A 6,179-nucleotide genomic window follows, 5' to 3' on the forward strand; every position below is an offset into this window, starting at 1 on the left:
TTGTTGATCCATTTTTAATGTTCGTAACCCTTTCATATATTTTTGTGACCTACAGGTTGAGAAATGCTGGCTTAAAGGGTTTAGGTCTGTATAAGGTAGTGTTGAGATGAAGTTGCTAATGTGATGGTCCAGGACATATGCAAAAGGCAAGCATTCTTATGGGTGACTTTATCTTTTATTTGTTCAACTGTATGGTTGGTATAGACATAGTCAAGTGTTCAGGCATCACAGTACTTTTCTTCACACCTCTGAGAGACCCTTGTTGGGGACTTTGTGTCCCAGCACTTACCCTAGCTTAGCAAACTACCAGCCCTAGCTCTTGATAACTCAACTCCTGACAGACTCATGAACCCAGCCTTTATTGTAGCCTGACAGTCCCTACCAGGCTCAGTCCTAATCCTAGCCCAGCAAAACCTAACTGACAGAATCTTGAGCTGAACCCAAGAAGTCTTATTGTGACCCAAGCTTAACCCTAGTCTGGGGACCTCTACCAGCCCCAAACCGAACCCATGCCCAGTGCCCTGCTACCAGAACGAGTCTTAACCCTGGCTCTGGCATCCCACCGGCCCCAGTGTAACCCTAGGTCAGGAGTAAACAAGCCTGAGCCCTAAACCTAACCTGAAGTCCTCAACACACCTCTGTCCTAATCATTGTTTAGTGACTCCTACCAGTCCAATGCTAACCATGCTCCAGTGAGCCCTTCTGACCCCAAATCCAATTCTAGCCTCAGATCCAAGTAGCCACATCCATAAGGATATCTTGAATTTATCTCCTGCCCCACCACTTCCCTTATTCCTGTGGCTGGATCCCTAACTCTGTCAATGAGGCTAGTTGAACAGTGAAAAGTCATGGAATTTCAATCCCTGGAAGTTTTCAAGAACAGGTTAGATGGATACTTGACTTAGGATGGTTTAGTCGGGTGATGTTGCCTTGAGCAGGGGGTTGGATTAGATAAGCATGTGAGATGATCCAGCCCTACTTTTTCATGATCCTTTGAACTTTAACACAAACACTTTTAGCTGCCCCAACATAATGCTAGCCTGGGGGGCCTGGCTAGTTGCTACTCTAACCCTAGCCCCAGGTGCTGTCCCTGCCAAACCTCCCACCCTAGCTTGGGGAGCCCAAGGAATGCTAAGTGTAGCTTTTACTTTCAGTTGATCTCAGAGAGACCTAACAGCTAGGACTTGAATTCTAAGGCAGATTTATGTAACAGCTGCACCCTGAACCCTAGTTCTGTAAGCCTAAGCTTATTAGCCCCAATCCTGAATCTATACCACACAGCCCTACCAGCCACAGGCCTAATTGTAGGGTGCAGTGCCCTGTCTGCTTAACTCTGAAGTGTAGCTCTACTAGTCCTAGGATTTCATAGGATCATAGGAAAGTAGGGCTAGAAGGGATCTTACAAAATCATGTAGTCTAGCCCCCTCCTCAAGGCAGGATCATCCCTGCCTAAAGGATTCGAGCCAAGTGTCTGTCTAACCTACTTTCAAAAGTTTCCAAACATGGATATTTCATAACTTCCATAGATAGCTTGGCCAATGCCAGGGCGCTCATCAGGGTAACTAGAAACAATGGTCACAAACTGAAGGAGAGCAAATTTAGACTGGACATCAGGAAACAATTCTTTACTGTGAGGGTTGCCAAAATATGGAATACGCTTCCAATGGAGGTGGTGCTGTCTTCCTTGGAGGTATTTAAGAGGAGATTGGACAAACCACCTGACTGGGGGCATCTGAAACCAGCACTCTTTTTTGCCCAGGACAGGGGGTCAGACTTGATGATCAAATAAGTCCCTTCTGACCCTAAAATCTATGAAGTCTATGAAATGCCTGGCCAATCTCATATTCAGAATTCAATTTTTAACCCTACTCCTAACATTCATTCTAACTCCACAGCCAAGTAGTCACATATCTAAAGAAATTTGGGGTTGACCTTCCAATCCCACTAACCTTTACAGATTCAGCTGTAACACTAACATATGGACCTCTAGAGCCCTCCACATAACCCTATTTTGGAGAACCCAGTTACTTTCCTAACCCTAAACCCCTGGTATCCTACCTTCCTGACCCCTAAGCCTAGCCTATCAAGTACAAGTAGCTATAATCCTATTCCCAGTCCTAAAATCATACCTGGGCAGCCCTACCTTTCACATCCCTAATACTAGGTCATACTTGCTCTACCCTTAACCCTACATCTGAAGGCCTGAAGAACTTCAAACTGAACCCCAATCCCCACCATAAACATATTGCCAAATGTAAATCTAACCTGCAGAGTCCTACCAGTCAGATATTTATCCTAGTGTGGCCTGATCTGTTTCCCACCCCACCCCTTGCCCTAACTCTGAGAGCTTCTTTTGTCTTTTATTGTATGCTGCCCTGAGCCCTGTTTGGGAAGGTTACAACATAAATCTAATAAATAAACAAATATGGAGCCCCTGGTTAGGGTTTGAGTTGGGGCTATTGGGAGTCCCCAGGTTTGGGCTAATGTTGAGGTTGTCAGGGTTCCCAAGCTAGGTCTAGGTTTGTGGCGATAGGGTCTGCTGGTCTAAGGTTAGGGTTGATGGAGTTAGGTCCCACTGTCCATGGTTAGGATACCTATAGGATATCCACTTAAGCCGCTTGCTAGGTTTAAGTTTTGGACTAGTTGAGCTGATTAGGGTAGCATTAAGTTGGGGCTTATACTAGGCTTTTGTTTAAGGGTAGTGGGGTCTTTGGGCTAGAGGTAGAGCTGTGGTTGGTAAAGGCCTTGTTAGAGTTAGTTAGACCCACGGTAGAATTAGGAGTCCTGATGCTATAGCTAGGATTGGAACATCTCCCATGTTGGGTTAGAGTTATAGGAACTGCCAGCTCAGTAAGGATTTTTGGACTAGGTTTATGATAGGCCAACAGGCCCTACCAGCCCTATGGTTATGTTGGGCCCAGTAGGGACCGTCATCATAGAGCTTGGGAACGAACAATCAGTACTCACTATGCAGGGCTTAAGGGCAGGCCTGCTAGGTTTTTGGGGCTAAATTTAATGATGAGCTCTCAGCATTTTGGTTGGGGTTAGGCCTGGTAGGGTTAACAGGCAAGGTTAGGGTTGGGCTCAGTAGAGCTTCTGAGCCTTCTGCTAGGGCTGAGTCCAGGAGGACTCTCCAGGCTAGGGGTTATTTCTGGGATCCATAAAAGTTCCTGTGTTTAGGATTAAGGAAAAGCTCATTAGGTTCTGCTGGGGTAGTGATAGCTTTCTCCCTACCCCTCCCTAGCTTTTCTCCTAGTCTGTTAGAGCTGTGTGTGATAGAGCCACCTGAGCTAGGGTGAAGGCTGATCTGTTTATAGCTTTTGGATCTAGGATTAAGCTGGGAATGATTAAGATTGCTGGACTAGTGTTATTTTGGGCTTGATAGGGACTGTCAGGTTAGGGCTAGGGCTGATCACTGTAGCGTTTCTAAGAGCTGGGTAGGGTTAGGTTGGGCCGGGCCTAGGGGTAGGGTTGGACCTGGTTGAGTTCCTATGTATAGGGTATAGGGTTAGGGTTTATTCCAGTAGAACTCACTTGCCTAGGTTTAGGGTTAGGGCAAATATGATTCATTGGTCTCAGTGTAGGGGTGAGGCCCTTAGAGCTCCTGGTGTTACTATTTGCGTTGTGCTTGGTGGAACCAGCCAGGTTAGATGTGAGCCAGATATAGTAGGGTTTGACTTGGTACAGGCTAGGGTTAGAGTGGACTTCATAGGGGCTACCCAGGTAGGATTTCCTGGACTATGATTAGACTTGACCTTGGTAGGGCTCATCTAGCCAGCTACGGTTAGGTTGGGACTAATGGTTGAGTTTACCCTAGTAAGGTTCCTACATGCAGGATTAGGGCTGGGCCAGCAAGGCTTGAGTTACAGCTGTAGCTCTGTAGGGCTCCCAGTCATCAACCTTTTGTGAAGTAGCCTTGCCTGTGTAGTGTGAAACCTGGCTTCTAATCCTCCTCAACCCGAGATGGTTCAAACCACATCTGGTACTACCCAGGAGAGGGCTGTGATCACCAAGCAAGAGTCGTGGCTGGATCAGGAGCAATGTCTATCACTCCTGTTGAATCTGTGGTGTTATTTAAGAAGAAATGATGAGCTTACTTTAGTGAGAAGGATACCTGTCTAAATTCCACCTAACTCTTAGCTTAGGCACCTAACTCCTTTTTGGATCTGGCCCCTAGTTTCTCTAAATGCCCAGGTCACTTATGAATAATTGGAACTTAGGCTCCTAAGTCACATTGGTAACATTTTCAGAATTGCCTTAGATAAGAATCTTCCAGGTGATTTAGAAATATCTTAGTTCAGTTAATTCACTCTAGTAAACATAAAAGCTAACCTGGATCTCCATCCCTGCCTGCCAGCTTTCATTATCTTTGTGAGAAAAGAGGAACTGTGACTCAAAACTATTTTGCCCTCAGAGTTTTTTTGCTCTCTCAAAATAGAGACAATTTCCTAGGTTAGGCTTCCTGGGAGACATCTGTGAGTTTTCGCTTAAAAATGTAAAGTGAACACTCTTTTAGTAAGAATAGGAGGATTTTCAAATATTTTGTCTCATGATTTGAATTGGAACTGGTAAAGTTTTGAAATACCTAGCAGGTTAGAAATTAGGGTGACAGGAATTGGGAAGAAGAAGAATATATCCATTTAAAACATCCCTATTCACATTATTTTTGGGTCATAGTAGAATATAGAGAATTCCTATTTACCAGAGTTCAGTGTTACATTGTGATGCCAGCTCCTCTTTGTACTATTCCAGGGTGAAGGGAAGTGCCTCCTGTTATCCATGTTATATCCTCTGGGATGCAGACTATTCTGTTATGGCGACCTGGTGGGAAGGGGTTGATATGGGGTCAAGCCTTCCCGGCCTAGGCTGCACCTCAGTCTGAGAGTCTCTCATATCTCTGTTGCCTAAAGAGAAGACAGCAAAATCACAACCTTGTACCTCCAGGTCTGGCTCTGGCCCTGGACCCAGGGCATTTTTCTGGCATACTGTGAGCCCACCAAGGGATGAGATAATTCTCTCCTGGCTCCTTTCAGGAACTCTAATTAAGGAGTCCCGTGGAGAGACCTCACTGACTATGGACTTGAGGAGTTGGAGCTTCTAGGGGAAAGCTGTGAGTTCAGAACTCTCTTCCTTTGTGTCTTGCTTGGCAGATGTGCCCACTCTGTTTTTTGGAGCCGCAGTGTTTCCCCCTCCCCCATCTGAACAGAGCTGCATCTGGTCCGTGAGTCCACCCAACTACTGGAATGACTGAGCCACAAAAAGGAAGGACCTGGCTTTGTTTTAAACCAGGGGTATCAAACTCATCTGGCCCCATGGCCAGAGGCAGTGCGCAGGGCTCACCTAGCATAGGTGCAGCAGGCACAGCAGGTCTGGACTACTTCTGAGCACTGTGTACAGTGTGTGTGCCAGCTCTATCCCTGGCTCCATCCCTGGCCCCGTCCCCAGGTGTTGCATGTACCATGTAGGGCTGATCCAGGGTGGATGTTGAATGTGGCACCCAGGCAGGACTGGCCCTGCATACTGGTTCTGGTGTGCACTGTGGTCCTGGATCCTGCATGTAGGGCCAGTCTGGCATGGGTGCCACATTCAGCATCCACTGTGGATTGGGATTGACCCTGTGTGCTGGATCCAGCCCAGAGCATGGCAGATGAGTTTCATGCACTGCAGTCAGCTCATGGGGCTGGGTCCATTGCAGACTGAATGTAATGTGTGGGGCCAGTCTGTCCACAAACAGCACAGTGGGCCAAATGATAGGGCTCCGGAGGCTGGTTCTTGGAAAACCCAGCTTTAAACCAAGACTCTCTAATGCCCCTATTTCCTAAAGACAGGAGAGCTATCCCACAGCCTGGAGACTCAGGGACTGGCTACAGCTCTAGTCAGGGAAGTTGCGTTGTTTCTCCTTCCTGGCTGTAGACGTAGAAGGGCAGATGCTGGCCATGAGCAAAAGCTGGACAAAATGTCAGTGGTTACATTTTGTCCTACCATGGTTAGAGCCCTGTGTATATCTTGGGCATCTTCATTTACTGAAGTAAAGTCATTATAAGCTTCTCTCTCTCTCTTTCTCTCTCTCTTTTTCCCTTTCCTACTTTGTCACTTTTTATAATCGGGTATGGTATAATAGCTTCCTCACATAGGAGTGTGAAGAAGTGACTGTAGATTCATAGAATTAGGGTCGGAAA

General features: G+C 46.5%; 1 long non-coding RNA gene across 1 annotated transcript in view; it reads left to right on the forward strand.

Moving 5' to 3' along the window:
- Positions 1-1,293: 1,293 nt before the first annotated feature.
- The window catches only part of LOC109297073, a 15,052-nt gene continuing 10,166 nt past the window's right edge, over positions 1,294-6,179 (forward strand). The window contains exon 1 of the long non-coding RNA XR_002097189.1: positions 1,294-1,304. This is a non-coding gene — a long non-coding RNA (uncharacterized LOC109297073). The remainder of the gene's footprint in view (positions 1,305-6,179) is intronic.

The sequence above is a fragment of the Gavialis gangeticus genome, unplaced genomic scaffold, assembly GCF_001723915.1.
Source record: "Gavialis gangeticus isolate Ggan-Ray unplaced genomic scaffold, GavGan_comp1, whole genome shotgun sequence".
NCBI classification, from domain to species: Eukaryota; Metazoa; Chordata; order Crocodylia; family Gavialidae; genus Gavialis; species Gavialis gangeticus.